We start from the raw sequence: 21394 nt of genomic DNA, 5'->3' as shown, positions 1-21394 counted from the left end.
TCGGAGGCTCTAAATAAAAATCTGCCTAAGCAGCAGAGACCTCCAAAGCAGACACCCAAGCAACCGCTACCCCAAAACAAAACACGTGCAACACATAGCTCACAAAGCCAGTGTGCCGAACAGTCACAGCCCTTAAGGCTAAACAACACACCTGATACACTTGTAATAGGTGACTCTATTGTCAGGCACACTGACGTCCTGCTCACCAGGCTGAACAAGGAGAAGGTCATGGTGAGCTGCCTGTCGTGTGCTAGGATCTGCCACATAACACAAGCACTCAGGTCACTCCAAGGCAAGTACAAATATGACTCAGTCATTGTCCATGCTGGTGTGAATGACCTGAGACGTACCTCCCTGGACTACATGAAAAGAGACATAGAGGAGCTCTCTGAACATGTGGTCCAGGCCGGTATGACCCTGACCTTGAGTAGCATCTTACCCTCACCAAGAATGATTCCACAATATGAAGACAAGATGATCAATTTCAACAATTGGCTTAAGTATTGGTGTCATTCAAAGGGGATCAATGCCTGTCAGCCTGGGATGACATGCTCAACAAGCCACGATGCTTAGCTAGGGCGGCTTGCACCTGTCACCCTGGGCATTCGGATATTGGCAAAGGCTCTTGCTACCCCATAGTGCCGCTGTAGCATAGACTAGATCCAGGCCTGCTGAATCTAGCTTTGTTTGTATGCTTATTGTTTGTTTGCTTGTTATTTCCTGAAATGCTAATACCACCTAAAATGCGGCTTTTCAGCTTCTGTGGATCCCTAGTGATATCTGCATTGCTTACTGTACTTATTTCCTTGTTTCTCTTAAAGAAAGTTACTGTTTGTCGTTTTGCATTTAAGTTACCTGTAACTCATTGCATTTAAGTTACCTGGCACTTGCTCACTAAAGCAATTGTATAAGTTAGCACTAAAAATTAAAAGCACTACACCCTCACAAACTCCCCTTGAGTACCTTGTTCCCCACTGGCCCTTTTTTTCAATTATGAAGGAATTCCCAATACTATTCTGGCATGTCCAAAGGTCAGTTGTCAATCTCCTCTCCGGTCCAGCTGGTGAATCTGGGAATCTTGAGGCAATGTTACAACTGCCTCATGTACACAGACAACCCTCTCCTCCTCCCAACAAATTCCAACACATGTGAGAGATGCATCCATATAGCCAAACTGGAGGCTAACCTCTCTCAACTCAGTACTGGCGTAACCAGTCAGGAGGAGAAGGAAACCACACTCACTACAATTCCAGTCTCACACAGACCTACCACAACAGCAAACCAAACACATAAACACACAAAAACATACTGGAGGCTCTAAATAAAAATCTGCCTAAGCAGCAGAGACCTCCAAAGCAGACACCCAAGCAACGCTACCCCAAAACAAAACACGTGCAACACATAGCTCACAAAGCCAGTGTGCCGAACAGTCACAGCCCTTAAGGCTAAACAACACACCTGATACACTTGTAATAGGTGACTCTATTGTCAGGCACACTGACGCCCTGCTCACCAGGCTGAACAAGGAGAAGGTCATGGTGAGCTGCCTGTCGGGTGCTAGGATCTGCCACATAACACAAGCACTCAGGTCACTCCAAGGCAAGTACAAATATGACTCAGTCATTGTCCATGCTGGTGTGAATGACCTGAGACGTACCTCCCTGGACTACATGAAAAGAGACATAGAGGAGCTCTCTGAACATGTGGTCCAGGCCGGTATGACCCTGACCTTGAGTAGCATCTTACCCTCACCAAGAATGATGCCACAATATGAAGACAAGATGATCAATTTCAACAATTGGCTTAAGTATTGGTGTCATTCAAAGGGGATCCAATGCCTGTCAGCCTGGGATGACATGCTCAACAAGCCACGATGCTTCGCTAGGGACGGCTTGCACCTGTCACCCCTGGGCATTCGGATATTGGCAAAGGCTCTTGCTACCCCCATAGTGCCTTTTTTAGGTAGGGCTCAAAAGACAAATCCACCTCCATAGGTATCACAAGGGATAAGAAACTAAGAGTAATGCTATTCAACACCAGAAGTCTAAACCTCAAGATGCACGCACTCGAAACTCTCCTTAGCATGGAGAACATCGATATCTGTGCAGTAACAGAAACCTGGTTCAAGGCTCCTGAGAGCACCCCAGCAGTACCAGGTTATACCTCATACCATGCTTTTCGGCCCCAAAACTTGGACCGAACCACAAAAGGAAGGGGAGTATCAATATTCGTCAAAGATACCCACACCTCCAGGTTGGTGGCACAGCACGAAGCATCAGAGACTATCCATGTGCAACTAACAGTGGGTAAAACTGCTTTCCAGTTTATAGCCTGCTACAGACCACCCTCCCAAACCCAGGAACCCCACTCGGCCTTCCTGAGAACACTGGAAAATATGAAGGTCTCTCCAAACACCATTATATTGGGTGACTTCAACTACCCAAACATAGACTGGGAGCATTACTCTAGCTCCAACACCCTAGCCCAAAGGTTCCTAGAATTTATAAACTCAAATGCTATGAAACAACTTGTTACCACTCCCACAAGAGGGGAAAACATACTGGACCTGATCATCACCAACATGGGGACTATATGCTTCAGACCAGAAGTGTATCCCTCACTGGTAAGATCAGACCATAAACTAATCTCATTGGATATTCACATGCCGACCCCACCTCCTGCCCAGAAAACCACAGTGAAAAACTTCTCTAAAGCAAATTTCACACTCCTCAAAACCGAGGTGGAATCCTTCAAAGCCCCCGGGCCTGTGGAAAATACGGCCCAGACCGCAGAATCCTTTATAAATGCATTCTATGAACACCTTCAGGAATGCATGGATCATGCAATCCCAAATAAAACCAAGACCCAATTCTCCAAAGGCAGATGTCCTGTCTGGTGGACCCCAGCCATAAACAAACTATACAATAGAAGGAGGAAGCTACTAAATGATAGAACAAAATCCCAAAAAGGGAAGGCATCTCTGATCAGTATTAGCAAAAAACTATGGGCACTCATAAAATCATCTAAGGCCAGCTTCAAGAGAAAAATTGCACAGGACACTAAGGATAATCACAAGGCATTCTTTAGTTATGTTAGGAACCTGGGTGGGAATTCCCAGATATGCTTAGAATTAGTCCAAAATGACAAAAAATACACCGAACCCACAGACATTGGCAACATCCTAGCTGACAGGTTCAGCACAAACTCCACCCTCCCTCCCACCAAAAGGGCAAATATCTATCCCAGCAGAGTACTTCCCCCCTGACATCTCAGATGCTCAGGTAACAGCCGCCCTCTCCAAAGCAAAAAACACAGCATCAATGGGACCAGACGGTGTCCCGGGCTGCGTCCTACATGAACTCCAAGAAGAGCTAAACCCAAACATAAAACTACTGTTCAGTCTCAGCCTTACTACAGGATATGTACCCAAAGAGTGGCTTACAGCAACAGTGGTCCCTCTCCACAAAGGTGGTGCCCCAACGGATCTTGGAAACTATTGCCCCATAAGTCTGACTAGCTTGGTCTGCAAAGCTATGGAAAGGATCATCATGGACCTCATAAATAAAGATATTGGGGACCTACAGACACTGGATCCTACCCAGTTCGGCTTTGTTAAGGGCAGATCCTGCCTCTTAAACCTGGTTGATTTCTTTGAAGCAGTCACCAAGGCCATTGATGAGGGGAAGGTGGTCCACACAGCCTACCTGGACCTCGCAAAAGCCTTCGATACAATACCCCACTCGGGCATTATAGATAAGCTCACCAGCTTAAATATAAACCCCTATGTCACAAGATGGGTTGCAAACTGGCTCAAGGACAGAACCCACATGGTTAGAATTGCTGGAGCCATGTCAGACTCCAAACCAGTTACAAGTGGCGTCCCACAAGGCTCAGTCCTGGGACCTCTCTTGTTCGGTATATATTTCTCTGAGGTACAGGCCAACACGGAAGGACTGTGGCTGACCAAGTTCGCAGATGACTGCAAACTGGGTGCCATAATCGACTCTCCAGCCAACACACGTGTCCTCCAAAAGGGCCTCATAGAAACAGACAACTGGTGCCAGAGCCATGGCCTCAAGCTAAACGCCAAAAAGTGTATAGTCATCCCCTTTGGCAAAAACAAAGTGCCCACAAATTACCACATAGGTGGTAATCCATTAAGTACAGAAGAAGTAATTAGGGACCTTGGGACCCAAGTTGATAGCAGTCTCTCATTTGACAACCCCGGTGCCAAAGTGGTTAGAAAAACATTTTATATAGCCCACCTAATCATGAAGGGATTCACATCTAGATCAGGGGAGGTCATTGTGCCTCTTTACTCATCCCTCATCAGGCCCATAATTGAGTACAATGCCCCTTTTGGGATGTACCTTACCAGACACCTGCAGCAACTGGAAAGACCCCAAAAGTACCTCACCAAGAGGATCAAAGGGCTCAAACAGATGCCATATGCTGCCCGGTTAAAGAAACTCCAGCTCTACTTAGTGGCATACCGCCTGTTCAGGGGCGATCTGTGCCTGACGTATAAAGCCATGTCCAACCCAGAATTAATGGACATGCTGCACCTCAGAAAATCCAAATTCCATCGAGCTATGCGCTCGAGAGATTTGAACCTCAGCACTGAAATAAATAGGACATGCTGGAGGGACAGATTCATAACCCAGAGGCTCCCTTCAGGTTAGGCAGAGTCCCTCATTGACTCTCTTCAACAGGAATCTTGATGAGTGGATGGGAGATCGTAGGTTTAACCTGGGTATCACTTCTGTGTCACTGTTAGACAGAGGCACAGTATACTAACCTCGAAAAAGGGCATAGCAAAATTAATTTAAAATGGGTGGCGAAAGCCAAACACATTCTGGCTAGGTTTATAAATGCCCTAGGGCAGATAGCCTAGTATGAACCTATGAACCTATGAACCTAAGACTAGCCATAACAATTTCCTGGCTATTTCTTCCCACACTATTTACTTCCCTGGACCCCTGTCTAGCAGGGCGACTGACATGAATTTCCTTTCTCCCATCCAATTGTCAAGGTCCCTTTTGAAGAGGGCCAAAGAGGTGCTCTGCTTGACATATATGGGAAGTCTATTCCAGAGTCTGGGGAGTCTCTGGGTCAGGAATCTATCCCTCCAGCATGTTTTGTTTGTTGTGATGACAAGGTTTAGATCCCTGGAGCATGAGGATCTGAGGGATTGAGATTTCTTTAAGTCTAGCATGTCCAACAGCTGTGGGTGTGACATGGCCTTGTATAATAAACAGAGATCGCCTCTGAGTAGACAATATGCAACAGAGTGTAGCTGGAGTATTTTAAGGTGTTCAGCATAGGGCTTCTGCTTTAGGCCTGTGATTCTTTTAGTGAGGTATTTGTGCAGCCTTTCCAGTTGTTGCGGATGTCTTGGGAGGTACATAACAACAAGGCAATGTATTCTATAATGGGTCTAATAAGGGATGAGTACAGTGAGACAATGACTTCCTTTTTTCTTAATGAAAAGCCCTTAATGATGAGGTGTGCCATTTAGAAGGATTTCCTGACTGTTGTGGCAATGTGCTTATCGAAGGTGAGACCATTGTCCACCTGTCTCTTATCACATTTTCAGTGTTTACTGTACTGCCACCTATGTGGTAATTCACGGGTACATGTTTTTCCAAAGGGCATAACTATCCTGATAGGGGGGCAGAGGGGAGACATTTCTACTGAATTTGTCAGCCAGTGGATCGGCTATATCTACAGCATCTGTGTATGTGGTGTCCTTGACCACCTGTTCTGCACAGATCTGGGAGCTTCCTTTGGGAATGCAGACATATGTGAGGAAGGCCTTATGATTGTCTGTCTTAGATGTGGGCAACTTGGACTCATGGTTGCCTTTAGTGGATTTCACTAGTGCTCTTATTTGTTTGTCCAGGCTAAGGGGCAATTACTTCCAATTATGTACCTGCTCCTTCTCGGTCCTAGACAGCAGTATTATCCTTTTGGTATATAGTTACTTTATTGCAGATGTTTGTGCACAGGTTTACTCTCCCTTGCAGATGGTGATGTTGTCCTGTCAGGTATTCCTGATTCCGTGCATCTCTATCTATATGCTGGCAGCTAGTTTTGTGTACATTCAGAAGTAGGTGCCTGTTCCTCTAGAGGGGTAGGTGGCTTTTCAGCTGTTTATACCATCCCTCTCATGGTTGTGATAAGCTTGTGGGACATTTTCCTTTTACCAAGGCTAGAGGTGGGTCAGGAGAGATGGTGATATGACATGTGAATGCTTTTCTGTCGGAACTTGCCAGGGAGGATGATACCATAGGGATGCTGCAATGGTTGATCATGTTGGTTACTGCTAAATCCAACATAGGTATCACATCTTGCGGTGGTATCAAGTGGATGTCCTAAGAATGTAGCATTGATAAGATGAGGGCATCTTTGTACATTTCTGTTCTGGCATGGTTGGATTCCCAATCAATATTTGGGTAATTTACATCAGCCAGGATCAGGGCGACGGGTGGAATCCTGACAGATATGTACAGGGCCAGATATGTGAGGTGGATGTCCTGACTCAGATATGTTGGCCTGTAGCTACCTATAATTTGCATAGGGATCTTGCTGGCAGTTGACTGCACTTGGAGTGTCTCTTGTGTGTTAGACTGTTTGATGAGCCTGGAGGTGTGTGTCTGCCTAATATATATTTATACTCCACCTCCTTTGGCTTTGCTGCCCACATTTTGGGGTCTGGCTGTGGGATAGGATGAGTGATCAGTTAAGGATGGGTTTCTCTCCATGGCTGTGGACCAAGTTTCTGTGAGTGCACAAATGTCACCATCTTCCAGGGTTACAACTGCTTGCATTGAGTGCATTTACCTGTTAGACTACTAGCATTTAGCAGCATGGCCTTTAATTTGCATTTTGTTGAGTGTTTTATGTTGGTAGTATGGACCCCATGGCTTTCCCTACAAAGGGACTATGGGGAGGCAAGGCCTTTTGCCAGAGGCCTGAAGGCCAAGTGAGACAAATGCAGGCCATCTCTAGCAAGGCAGTGTGGTCTATCGATCATATGTTCCCAGGCTGCCAGGCATTGGATTCCCCCAGGATGACACCAGTAAGGGAGCCACGTGTGACTGACAATCATTTTCTGTTTGTATTGAGCCACCATTCTGGGTGACAGCAGACTGCTGCTTAAGTCTAGGGACAAACCTGCATGAGACACATATTCAGCAAGCTGAATCATGTCTGTCTTCCTATAGTCCAGGGAGGTATATCTGACATCATTCACACCTAGGGTTGCCAGATTTCTTTGTGGCTAAAACCGGACTAAGGTCCAGCCCCTCACAACACCCATAAATCCACCCATTCCCACACACTCTCCCATCAACGCCACACCCATTTTGTGACATCACTGTGACATTAGCTGATGGGTACGCCCTCTTTTTCTGTTCCGGATGCCTGCTTTCAGCCGGTTTACTATGCTTTTCTGTAAAAAAAAGCCTAGTAAATCAGCCAATTGTAATACACACTGATAGTCTGTTTCTTTTTGTGAAACAGAAAAATGGAGTTTGTACAGTGTTTTCCCAATTTCCTGACTACCAGTCCAGAGCAGAGAATTGATTCGATTTGTGTGGATAGTCCAGAAAAACACAGATAAGTGGCATTGCGCATTGGCAATGGCAACAGGGTGATTTCCAATTTCCCACCTATTGTTCAAAGACTCAATGTTATGCTTAAATAGGGCTAGCCTTGGGATGGACTCTGCTTCACATGAATGGGAAGCTTGTTCCAGTGCATGGGGACCCTCTCCGAGACACATTTGTGTTTCATCAACATCACACGGCCTATTTATGTCACAAGCAAAATTTAAATCTTTGGATATAATGGTTCTGATACTGTTCTTCAGAGATTTACCTTTAAAGGTTGAAAATCAACCTACTGAACGCCTTTATACGAACCGAATGACGAAAATCGTCAGTCCGATCTGTACCAAAGTTTGAAAATCAGCAAAATCGAAATTCGATCAGATTCGCTGATTTTCAAACTTCGATTCAAAGACAAAGCATAATGCAGGGGGGCTGTGCCCACTTACACCCCCATGTGGGGGGTTGCACCTCCCACACACCCTCTACTTTATTATTCTAACTCCGAGGAGAAACTGGAATTCTCTTCTTCTACTGTGCCTTTTGAATTCTAACAGTCATACCATGTAATGCTTTGTTGCAATCTCTGTTCATATGGTTTCTATTATGGAATGTATAATACTTTAATTGCCATTTTCTAGATCTCTAAGTTATAGGGGAAATGGGGATGTTCAGAATGGAAGTTAGTACTGAATGGGGTCTCATTACTTCTCAGGATTGGGAAAATACCTTAAAGTTTTTTTTCACCTAATAATACAAGATGCCATTCCCCTAGTTAGCTTAACAAATGGCTTGCTTGATTTAAGGTCACTGGAAATAGTTATTTCTAAGTCCCTATTATAACTACACTACTGTTAGTACTTGTTATTTTTCCCACTGTGTCCTTATCATCTTCTTCCCACCTATGATAGCATTATCTGCACTTCATTTCATTAAACATTAGCTGCCACAATAGCTACTATTCCTTCAGCCTTGCCAATTCCTAATAAGCCTTTCCATGCTGGCATGCAAAACAGTAATACTGCAGAAAAAATGTAGTAATATGGAGTGTACTTTGGACAGTGTTACATCGGGTAAAGGAGGATCACCTTGCTCTGACCTCCTTTGCCTGACATGCCAAAAATGAAAACTGACCTTAGTACAGACTGCAATTCAACAGTCATCTCTCTGTCATTTCATCACTTTTTCCCCCCTTCTTTTTTGGAGATTACGTCAGTAGAAGCAAGGTGTTCTCTCCTTAATCGCCCAGGGAAACACGATCCATTTTCCTAATAGGGAAATGATTACCTGTTTAAATAACCACATCTCTCTGCTGCTACCACTAACTACTCAATCAGGAAACCCTCACCCACTACACCAAAATTGCTTTCCGTAGTGTTAGAAGCATACCCAGCAACACACAGGATTTTGCCGAGACCCTTTTGTGCTGTGACCTAAACTGCTGTCATTTCAGCCTGCATATCTGACTCATCTCTCCTTGCCTCTTGTGTGTTTTATACACAGTACACTGCCAATTAACAATGCAATCCACTGGTCTGTTTCATCCTCTCATCACTGTAAGTATTGTTCCTAGCCATTTGTTCATTTTTTTGCTGGATTTCTTAACTTACTTAAGTGACTGACTGATTAATAAATTAGGTAACATATAAAGACACACCCCCTAGTTTTGGCTCTTAGTCTTCTTGCTGCTCTTCAATCACGAACTGTGCTGCTTAAAATTTCCGAGCGATTATTCCAATCCACACTGGAGTGAAATCATTGAATGGTGGAATAAGCACGCATGCATGATGAGCAGAACAGCTGATTAATGACTAATAATAACAAGTCGCGACCGACCGACTTAAAAGGAAACGGGAGAGAACAACACGGGCGGAGGTAATTGGCATTGCACAGTCTGCATTGTATATATATATATATATATATATATAGTATGTTTATAATGTTTTCAATTTTCACTTTTCAGTCCTTAACTCCTGAATGGAAAAAAAAAAAACGGACTTCACTAGTCCGGTTTTGATGATTTTTTTTAACCGGACAATTTGACTGAAAACCGGACAGTCCGGTCAAAAACCGGACACCTGGCAACCCTATTCACACCGCTATGGACCAGGCCAGAGTGATACCTATACCTGTTGTGGGGTGACTTGAGAGCATGTGTGATATGACAGATTATGGCACCTGACAAGCAAGTGACCGTGACTTTCTCCTTATCCTTCTTGGTGAGAGACACATCTGTGTGTCTTCCAGTGGAGTTTTCTATGAGTAATATGTTGGGGTATGGTAAGGCCTTAGTGTTTGCAAGACCATGGTGTGTGGACTATGCATGATCTGTGGTGTGTAGGTTTGTGGAGTTCTCATGTGTTTTTGCCTCTGAGGTGTCATTTATTTGGGTTTTTGTTTTGTTGCAGACATCCACCTACATGGGTTTGTGTTGTGTATCTGCAGGTGATGTTTACTGACTCCATACACTGCATGGCACCTATGTTACTGCATAATATGTTCTGGTGTGCACATTCTCCATTTGTCTGGCCATTGGTTCCCCCTCCCCTTATGTGTGTCTCTTTGTCCTTCTATAGTCTAGTCACAGGTTTTGCCCACAAGGTCTGCTCTTATGTATTTGTAATTCTGGTCTGAGTGAGGTAAATGCCACAACAAAACACACAAAGATATGGACTTCACACCTCTGAGTGTACCTATTTAGCAGGTTGCCTATCATTGCACCACTACATTGGCTGTGGTCCTCAGACAGTTTGTGCTGCTATATGTTATTATGAGGCTACATGTTGGCCTAGTTGTCAAACCATCACAGACTGACATCTGGAACGGCCCATATATGACAGTCAGACAAAGGCCCACACATGGTGAGAGGGTGCTAATACTGTTCTGCCAAACATAGACAGTTGGGAGACCAGTTTGGTATTTGCTTGCTTTCTCTTATGGGTATGACGTGCTTCTCCACTGTCTGCCATTGATGTTTTGACATGACCCTTTCTTGTTTTGCAAATAGCTGGCAGGGGATTGCAATGTCAGGACAAGCAGAACAGATATACAGGGCATACTTGTCCTCCTTCTGTGACAACCTGTCATTCCAGTGGTATGGATGTAAGCCAGTGACATGTTTTCAGTGCTGACACAGTAAGGTGGAAGCCTTTTATAACCTGGCAGTACAGTAACCTTCAGGTATCTGCTGTCCTACTAGGCACCATACCTCCCAACTTTTTAGAGCCAGATATCTGGACAATGGAATTTGGAGACAAAGGCCTACATATAGGGACCATTGTTAACTATTGACCTTACAAACCTAGAAAGGTGATAAAATAACAAGTTTTGCATTAGCATGCATTTTCCTAAAGGGTATGACATCTGAAACTACAATCTGTCATTATTTTCTGACTTTAGTCTTTCGTGATTTGCCAGTGATTTGCCAGAAAACCACAATTTTGTGATAAACAGATCATAAATATGATGCAAACCTCTGGACATTGTGCAAAAAGTCTGTACAGTTGAGAGGTATGCTAGGCACTGTCTAAGTTACTCTGAGCTGTGTACTGTCCATATCTGTGGCCCCCTGTCCCTGACCTGTCCAGCTTTCCTGTAGTAGCAGATATTGATGTCTGGACAGTGCGTACAGCTCCTACTGTAGGTGAAGTTGACATGAAAATAGTTGGCACTGCAGTTCTTGGAACATGGACCCTGTCAACCATTGTACTGTACCAAGGCCACTAAGACACGACAGCCAGGAGTAAGTGCAGGCGACATACTGACAGTATTAACCACACATATACATAACTGTTTGGCCCCTGTATATTGTGAACATGCAACAAGTTATCAAGTTGATTGGAACAGTCCTGGGACTATGTGCTCTGCTATTAATACCCTACAAACATTAATGTTACTCCATTTATATGGGAACATGTGTGTGTGTGTGTGTTGGGGGGGGGGGTCTCACACCTGTCAACTGTACACATTTGCAGACTGTACTGACGTTGGCTTTGCATTTTGGTTCCATTTAGCATAGTATTGTGCCTGTCTTGGAGAATACAGGCATATCACTAAAGACTACAGGTTAGATTCTAATGGCAGACATTTTGGTTTCAGACTTCTTACCCTTAAGAGCCTTAATGCAACTGCAAGACTTGCTGTAATATCACTGTGTAAGTCTGTATGGGAATATGTTCCCATTTGTGAGCATTTGCCAGACATTTATTTATGGTTTTCTACAGCTGACTTGCTGGGTGAGGCTGAGGGGTGAGTATGGGACCCCCACATTGACATCCATACATGTGACCTATGACCCCCCCAGTTAGTTAGCATCCCACATATACTGCCATGAGATTTGTCACCTAGGGGACACCTGCGTACTCTGGGGAAGTCAGTAGTGGGTGGAAATTTCTTGTTGTCCCACATAGCTGTCGGTTGTCTGCTGCTATCCCAGTAGGCCACCCCATTCCATTGCATACATGCAGGGATACCATAGCTATGCTACCACAGTGAACTGACTTACCTTGTGCCTGCAGCAGTTGTGAGGATGGTGCTTGAGGGTTGGCTCTGTTGGATGCACGCAGCACACAGCCTATACATGGTAAGACACAGGTAGTGTGATGTGTGTGTCATCCATTTTACTGTGTGTGCAAGTCAGAGAGAGGTTTCAGTCCCTGGGTCCCTATAGTGTCAATGTCTGTGCTATGCAGTGCCTCTTTGCTAAGGTCTGGGCATACTGGCAAAGGCCTTCATCTGCATACAGGAGCAGGCTCAGGGGGGTTCCTCCTCCAAATCACCCTGTGCCTGTGGGGAACTTGGCAATGGTCAGGGGCTGTATGGCCCTTTCCTGTGATGTTCCTGCCTCAGTTGTTTCCACAGGATCATATTGTGTAACATGGCACATACCATGAGCATGCGTACACATGTGGCTGGAGAGTACTGAAGGGTTCCACCAGATATGTCGAAGCAGCAGAACTGTAACTTGAGCATCCCAAACACATGCTCTACAATGTTCCTGTTTTGTGAGTGTGCCTCATTATGGCATTCTTCAGTAGGTGGGTGAGCATTTCTGATGGATGTCATCATCCATGGCTCCAGTGCATTGTCAGCATGCCCCACCAGATGACCATACAGGATGTTTCCCCCTGGCAAATGCCTGGTACAGCTATGAGGCATGCCAGATGTGAGAGTCATAATAACTACTAGGCCAGCCAGCACACACATTCATGATAATGCCCTGGGCATTGCACACAACCTGGCAGTTGATGAAGTGATAGCCCTTGTGGTTGACATAGACTCTATCCTCTTCACTGGGGGTGCCTTGTTGTGGATGTGCGTGCAGTCTATGGCACCCAGTACCTCTGCGTAGTCTGCTATATGGGGGAAGAGACTCATATTGCTGGTCCTCTCCTCAGGGGTGCTGGGGAAATATATGTGCTAAATGGCATGTGTTCGCATTACATCCTGGAACTGGCAGAGTACCCTGGATGCAGATGCCTGTGAGACCACCATGATGTCCCCAGTAGGTCTTTGGAATATACCTGTAGCTACTATTCTTAAGGCTACACATACCTTGGTTTCAACTGGGATGGGTGCTCCTCTGTTGGCTCTAGGTCTGAGGTGAGGCCCGTACAGCACGATGAGTTGCTGAAGTATGTCCCTGTCCACCCTGTAGTGCTCTAGTGTCTCCAGATCATGTAGCCCCTGGTAGGTTACCCTGGGTCTGAACACTCTTCTCCTCATATTGCTGGTCCTCTCCTCAGGGGTGCTGGGGAAATATATGTGCTAAATGGCATGTGTTCGCATTACATCCTGGAACTGGCAGAGTACCCTGGATGCAGATGCCTGTGAGACCACCATGATGTCCCCAGTACGTCTTTGGAATATACCTGTAGCTACTATTCTTAAGGCTACACATACCTTGGTTTCAACTGGGATGGGTTCTCCTCTGTTGGCTCTGGGTCTGAGGTGAGGCACATACAGCGCGATGAGTTGCTGAAGTATGTCCCTGTCCACCCTGTAGTGCTCTAGTGTCTCCAGATCATGTAGCCCCTGGTAGGTTACCCTGGGTCTGAACACTCTTCTCCTCCTCATCTGTCAGGGATGGTTGTCAGCATTATCCCCCTAACCACCCTAAGTCGCTAGCACATACTGATGTATCAAAGTGACAGCAGCCACTAACATTTTGTCAGTTAAAATTCCCAACTGTGTACACCAGTGGTGCAGGGTTTGTGGGGAAAAAAAAAACTGAAAGGTGCTAGCATTCTTTATACTGTTGCGCTGCAAATGCTGCTTGTGTGATTGGCTGACTATGATACATTCCACCTGCCAGCTGTGTTATAGAGGGGTTTGAATGGGCCACTGTGACTAGAAGAGGCTGTTTTAGTGATTTGTAGGTCATTTCCTTTATACTGCTACTTCCTTTTTTTTTTGCTCTGTTTAAGCACTGTGGCACTCCACACAAACTGTTTTAGCAAGTGTAAACATTACAGAGCAGAAAAAGCCCTCCTCTGGACACGACCAAGCTCCTCAGTTCTTCAAATAGCTAAGCACAGCTAAGCAGCCTCAGACACAGCCCCTTGCTTAGCTGTGCTTAGCTGAATGCAAGTAGGAGCTGTAGAGCTCCAATGTGCTTACACTAAGCATGACACACCCCCTTTTTATGTCAGCTGCTTCACCTGCTTACACCACCACATTATAGCTCCTACACTGTTAGGTGCATGTGGACACAGTCTCCCATTTTGCTATTCAATAAATTTAGGTCATTTGCGTACCCCACCTGCCTTAGTCCCTTGTTACACCACTACACCAAAGCCTATGTCCTTAGCTACCACTGTTACCTGTTATTGTTTTGGTTCTGCATGCTACCCACTATAATGGCAAAATTCATCCTTCACATAAAATTGTCTTTTTGCATTTCTTTTTATTTTCTGCACAATCTAATGTGCGCGCCACTGAGCTATGCTTAAATGGCCAAAATTAGCCAAAAAAACTTAGATTTTTATAATTTCGAAACAGTTTTCCATGCCAGTGTCCATATTTTGGCCATTGGCATGCCTAATACTCATAATACATGCTTTACTTTGAGCTGTCATGCCCCCGTTTTGAGTTTTGTAGAAATGTACATGGTTAGTAACCAAATGCATTTCTGCAGCAGACACAGCTCTAACACAGATGGCTGTCTGCTTGCTGAATTGCTAATTCAACTCACTTGCATGTTTTTCACCAGCAAATTAGGTGATTAGCTTTATTCTGGGGTGCCCATCTTAGAATAGTGCTGGGAGGCTCGTGCATGCCCCCAGCCTTGTTTACTGGATCACTCAGCAGATATATTCCATGCTACAGCTGCTACACTATTCAGACACGGAGAATTGCTCTGTGTAAGCTTTATTGAATCCTGTCCATTGTGTGTCTTTTATTCGACTGGCAAAGGTGTGGAAAGGCCTGAACTGTGAGTAACAACATTTTCATCAAAAAAGTGAGAAAAAGGCTTTAATTTCAGTTCTGCTTTTAATATTTAAATTGCAGTTATAGTAACCTGTGTGGTGATACTTATTTGTGCTTTTTTGCTTTTTTCCATGCTTTAGCAAAAAAAAAAAAAAGTTATCTGTTTGTATTTTTAGTTTGGTCTGGGACCTTAGTCATGTAGCTTAATATGCAGTTCTGGGACTACTTTTTTTCCTACATTATACTGCACTTCAATCTCCACAAGTAGAATTACTTGTAAATGCTAGCTATGTTTTAAACCCTGCAAGGCTTTAGTCTTGTAGTTGCATTCACAATTGTAACAGAACTGTGTACTACTGTCAGACTTAAGCTTTATTTAGTCATTTATTTCTGCATACTGCATTTTCCAGCATAAACAGTGATACTGGTAATTTTTTGCATAGTCTAGTGGAATAAACTGTAGTAGAATTTCAGTACTGAGAGTATTGTCTTTTTTCCTGCCCCAGGATTTGTGCTTTTGTGCTTTTACAGTGCTGATATTCCATTTTAGCTCCTACAGTGTTATATTCTATTTATCATTTATCTACTTAAGGTTACATTCTAATGCCTTCTGTCCCCCTGTTCTTTGTGTCTATCCCATCCTCTGCTGAGACATTAAGCTTGATCGGGATCCTTGTCTTGCTAGTCTGCTTCTTCCTTGAATTTTTTGAACAGCCATATCACCCTTTTCCTGTTGTGGTTTTATAAGGCTGCATCTAGACTCTGCCCTTTATGGTAATCTGATTTCCAAAGTCCCTCCCTCTTCTCTGTCATTGCTATTTTCTGTTGTATAAGTTTTTTAAGCAATTAGGGAGCATGTATGGCTACAGTTACTTAAGCCAAGAACACAGCCTCAATGGGCCCCAATAGCATCCTGGGATACCTCCTGAACAGTCTAAAATATGACATATCAGGACCCCTGGAGTCAATATTTTGCTATAGTCATAAGACAGGCTTTGTGTCACAAGAATGGAGGATTGTTACAGTCATCCTACTTCATAAGGTAGAACCTTCAACAGATCCTGGAAATTACAGACCGATTGGTCTGACTAACCTAATTTGCAAAACAATGAAAGAAATTATCATGGGAGCCTGACATTGGATTCACCTCAGTTTTTTTTTTCAAAAGAAGGTTATTCTCCTGAACCTGGTGGATTTCTTTAGGTCACTAAGGTAATGGATGAGTGGAAAGCAGTACATACTGCCTATCTAGATCTGGCTAAAGGCTTTGATACAATATCTCACTTAGGAATTGTCAACAAACTTATGGAACTAGGTATAAACCCCTTTATAACACACTGGATAGCTATCAGGCACATGGATAGGACCCAAGAGGTTAGGATTGGTGAGGCAACCTCTTCAAAGATGCCGGTCACTACAAAAGTCTTTCAAGGCTCTGTATTGGGCTTACTCCTGTTTGATATCTACTTCTCAGAGGTCAAAGCCAATGTCAAAGGCCTCTGGCTGACCAGCTTTTCAGATGGTTGGAAACATGGAACAATCATTGAATACCCCCAAGATGAGAACGCCCATCAGGAAGGTCTATCTTAGCGGAACACTTGGTGCCAAATCCATAGCATAAAACTCAATCCCAAGAAATGTATTATAGTAGCTTTTCAGAAGCTAGATGGTGCAGTGGTGCAGCAGTAGTGTTGTCATCTCACAGCAAGAGGTTCTCCGGTTTGATTCTCAGCTGGAGTGTCTTCTGTGTGGAGTCTGCATGTCCTCTCTATGTTCATGTGGGTTTCCTCTGGGTGCTCTTGTTTCCTCATATGTTTCAATGACATACATCTGGAGCATTTCTCCCCAGGACTCCACTGAAAATTGGCTTTGTTCCAAGTTGGTCTTTTCCAGTAAACAAATGTTAAATAAATAAAATAAAATAGAATGCCAGTCACCTGGATAACTATGTAATTGATAAAACACTCCAAAAGTTGATTCACTAGTAAGAGATCTGAGAACTCATTTAGATAGTAACCTAGTCTTCAACCAACATGTGTACAAGATAGTAAGAAAATCCTTCTACGTTGTTCAACTTCTAAGTAAGGGCATGACATCTAGGTCCAGAGAGGTCATCATACCACTGTACTCATCCCTCATCAGACCCATCGTAGAGTATAATGCCCCCTTTGGTATTTACCTGACCAGATACATGCAACAACTAGAATGTCCACAAAAGTTCCTTGCAGAAAGAATAGAGGGAGAAAACACAATGCCCTACGCTGATAAACTCAGGTTTTTCTCTCTTTACTGTATCATACAGACCTCTGAGAACTGAAATTTGCCTGGTGTACAAGTTATCCCTGTACCCTGTTTTGATGAACCACTTGTACATCCACAAAACAAACATAATCAGGACTAATAGATCAAAAGACCTACATTTTGCTTAAGACATAAATAGGATATATTGGAAAAACAGTTATGTTTCTTAGCGAATGCTATTCTCTGGAAAAGGCCACCAATCCACATGAAGCAGAGTTCCTCTAAATCATTTTAAGTGCAACTTGGCCAATGGATGGGTGATCAGAAATTCACCCCTGCTCTGGTGCCTACATCTCTGATGGACAGAAGCAATCAGTAAAGTATCCCCTATATAAATTAAATTTGTGGGTCACATTTGAGAAGCAAAGCTAAGCTTACAAATGCCTTAGTGGGCATTAGCCTAGTCTACACCTATGAACCTAATACTAACCTTTTTTTAACATGCCTTTGTTGTCTGCTCATGTTCCTGCAGTTTGGAAAAAAGTTCTGATAGTCCTTACATATATGGAAGTGACAGGAATGCAACTCCCATTTACTGGCTTTTCTGTTCTGCTCTGGAAATTTTAGTAGTAATGCTTCTTACCAATTTCTGTCTAAGTGCTTCATACAAACAATAACGATATTCACAGCTCACAGCAGCATCTCATTAAGCCTCTTACTGCAATACCTAAAACAAAATACTTTTGCATTATCCATAATTTATTCTCTGAATTATCCCTCAGCATTTTAATGATCAGGCTATAAAACATGTTTAGTTTTTATTGACTGAACCAAGTTCAGTAGTAACCTGCATGTACATGTGCCAATAACACTGAGAAATGTTGCTACATGCTTCTACCAGGAAATGCCATTCACCAAGAAAAAAAAATATTGTCTCATATGCCGAATGTGACTAAATCATGGGTTAAGTTCCACATTTCCTTATCCAGGGCTAAGAGAAAAGCTCCTTGTGATCTACCTTCACACAGTGCTTATATACATATAATCTTGAAATCATTTTACTGCCATCACATAAAGAACATTACCAGAGTGCAAAATGAGCAGACGTGCAGCACAAATTCATAGTCACTTTATATAGGATGTTTTAATAAGCCACTCATTTTAATGTCTTATTTCAATGGAGCTCCATGCACTGATGAATAATCCAAATCAATAAATAAATGTTTGGAGAAAATTGCAGAAACAAAAACTTAGACTAACCACAGAAATGAGTTTCTAATTCTAAAGTTTTCTGCTTTCATCTCATTTGTAATAAACAAGAAACAAGGTGAAAAAAGGCAGCTGATATCAATGTGTTACACTTGTTGAACAGATTTCAGAGTTGCATCAATGTAATACTATCAAAGTATATAGCACATGTCCTGCTGAGACACTAAACAAATTAATTTCAGTAGAAATGACCAAAAAAGTCCATAGAACAGAAACACACCACCAAACTAAATGTTGACATGCTGTCTGATAGTAGACCAGTGCTTTTACCATAAACATGTAATACTGATAGATGTACACAAAATTCAAACAGACTGTGAAGTGACTAAGTTCATGGGCCAACTGCCAGTGAGACATTATCTGCATAGTGCCACTGTGCAGTAACATAATGAATAGGATTTGGGTTAGGTCAGGAGTAGGGTTAGGGTATGGTTACCATATTTGAGTGAAGGCTGTCTCTATTTCCGTGTTAACCCTGACTCCAAATTGGGGCATATGTGCTAACCATAAAATTGATGCATACAATAACACTCCCAAACTATCCATTACAGTCCACTGACCAGTCATGCTGTGTATCACACATTACCTTACCTACAGCAGTAATATGAGTGGGTAAAGTGCAGTGATCATCATCATCTTTTGCACAGGTGACACGAGATACCATCATTATGATATTGGTAAGCATCATCAGAGGTAGGTGTAGTAGAGAGGCAGGTAAACATTTGTGGAAAGTCAAAGATTACATTCTGTAGTTGAGAGGTGGAGATTCCATACCAAGAATGTTGGCCAGATGTTTTATGTTGCTCTACAGTTTCAGGGATGGATTTATTCTATGTAAGGAATATTGTAGTACTATGGGTGTGGCTCCCCTTCTTGAGAACTAATAGATGGACATTGCCCATGTCTCTGATGAAAGCCGTGGTTAGGCTTTACATTCTGATGGTCAACATGGGATGGGATGATGTAGAACTGTGACAACCAGTGTGTCGCACCTAGTCAGGTGTTCTAGAGGTGGAGCTAGATAAGTATAATCAGACATGACCATGAAATGGGTCATGCCCAGGTGTGGTGGGTGATGGGATAAGGATGACAGTGATGTAGTCCCCAGAATAGTAAAGGCCATCTGTGCAAACTTGGCCTGTGCCAGTCTTCCTCTCAAATGGACCCTTGCACATCAATGGATGGTATGCCTGCAAATGAACAATGAAGGTTATTTGCCACATGCATCAGAGATGCATCAATGGATACATCTGTGATGCATCCATAGATGCATCAATGGGTGACATGCTGGCTACCACTGCCATGAGAATGCATGTTTGCACCATTCCCCTATATGTCATGACACTCTGCATGTGCTGCCTGTGGTCCTGAAGTCCATCCTCACACAGGCCATGCAACATGCTCACCATCTATACTATGGTGTATATAACAACTGTTTATGCCTGGATTACTGACCTGAACATCCTGTAGATGATGCCAGGTGGGAGATGAGCTTAGGAATCATGTTGGTGAAAACCACCAATGCACCTCTGCCTTATGTTGGCTGCATTCACATCAGAGACAGTGCAGCTGATGATTCTATCCAAAGAAGAGTCTCCTGTGTAGCCTGAGGGTATGACACTTTACTTCTCTAACTAAGACAGTTACCAGGAGCTCTTTCACCTCTGTGAGCTGCTTTTGTGTTGGTGGTCAAGCTCCTGTAGTGCAACTGCACCTAGAAAATGTCTTGTGGCTTAGTCCTGACATGGGTAATTATATTCAGTAATACCAACATGGAAAATAGCATCATAATTCTTGGCCAGATTAAGATAAGCAGCATACCCATATGCAGACTGACTACTGTTTACAGACTCTGAATCCTTGTCAAGGACATTTGCTGGGTTCAGTAGAGAGGGTCTGCCTTGTGTAAAGCCAAGCACAGTGGGTTTTAAATCAATTAAGAAGCCCATGTCCCATAAATAAGTTCTGCTATGATGTGTTCCATGGTGTTGCATATAAGGCAAGTGAGGCTGATGGGCCTAAAATTACCTAGGTATACAAAAGAGCTATCCTTGTATAAAGCAGTCACAGTGGTAGCCCTTCAAGCACCAGGGACAAAACCTGTCAATAGGGTGAGGTGGAACAGCTTAAGCAGAGGCTTGAATAGTGCTTACCTGCACTTTTGGGAATACAGCCCGGTATGCTATCTGTTCCAATAAAAACATCAATTTTAGTTAATTATTTATTTTATTTTATTTTATATTTGTTAACCGGGAAAGTCCATCTGGACATGTATCCTTTTTCAGTGGAGGCCCGGGGAGAAAAGCTCCTCAAAATCATGCAACACAATACAGCATAGTCAGTACAGTATATGGTTACATCATAGCATACTATAAAAAAATATTGAGTTGATACTGTTCTAATATAAACAAGGAATTAATTTTAGTTAATAATTAGGTAAGCAAGGGATTGAGTAAGACATTTTTCTATGACTATATGCAACAAAATAGATCATATAAATGAAATACTTTCTGAGGGGTTGTGCTTAGTTCATTTTAAGGTTTTTTTAAGTAAGGGAGAATAGAGAAGATGAGATATATGTAACTGACCGGATGGAGTTAGGATATAGGCATTAATGCTTTAGGAAAAGTTCTAGAGTAGAAGTGAGGGATGTAAGGTGGTGGTAGGAGACTGGAAATGCTTTTGGAAAAGTTCTAGAGTAGAAGTGAGTGATGTAAGGGAGTGGTAGGAGTCTAACCTGGGGTATGGCAGGTGCGTAGCCAGGAGTTTGTAAGGTGGGTTTTAGGAGTATTTTAAACTGTATAGGTGAGGATGCATTTATGAGTCGGGTAGGTAAAGAGTTCCAG

The sequence above is a fragment of the Protopterus annectens genome, chromosome 8.part1 (genome assembly GCF_019279795.1).
Source record: "Protopterus annectens isolate FY-2018-M chromosome 8.part1, PAN1.0, whole genome shotgun sequence".
Lineage (NCBI taxonomy): Eukaryota > Metazoa > Chordata > Ceratodontiformes > Protopteridae > Protopterus > Protopterus annectens.
Note: the sequence above shows the minus strand (reverse complement) of the source record.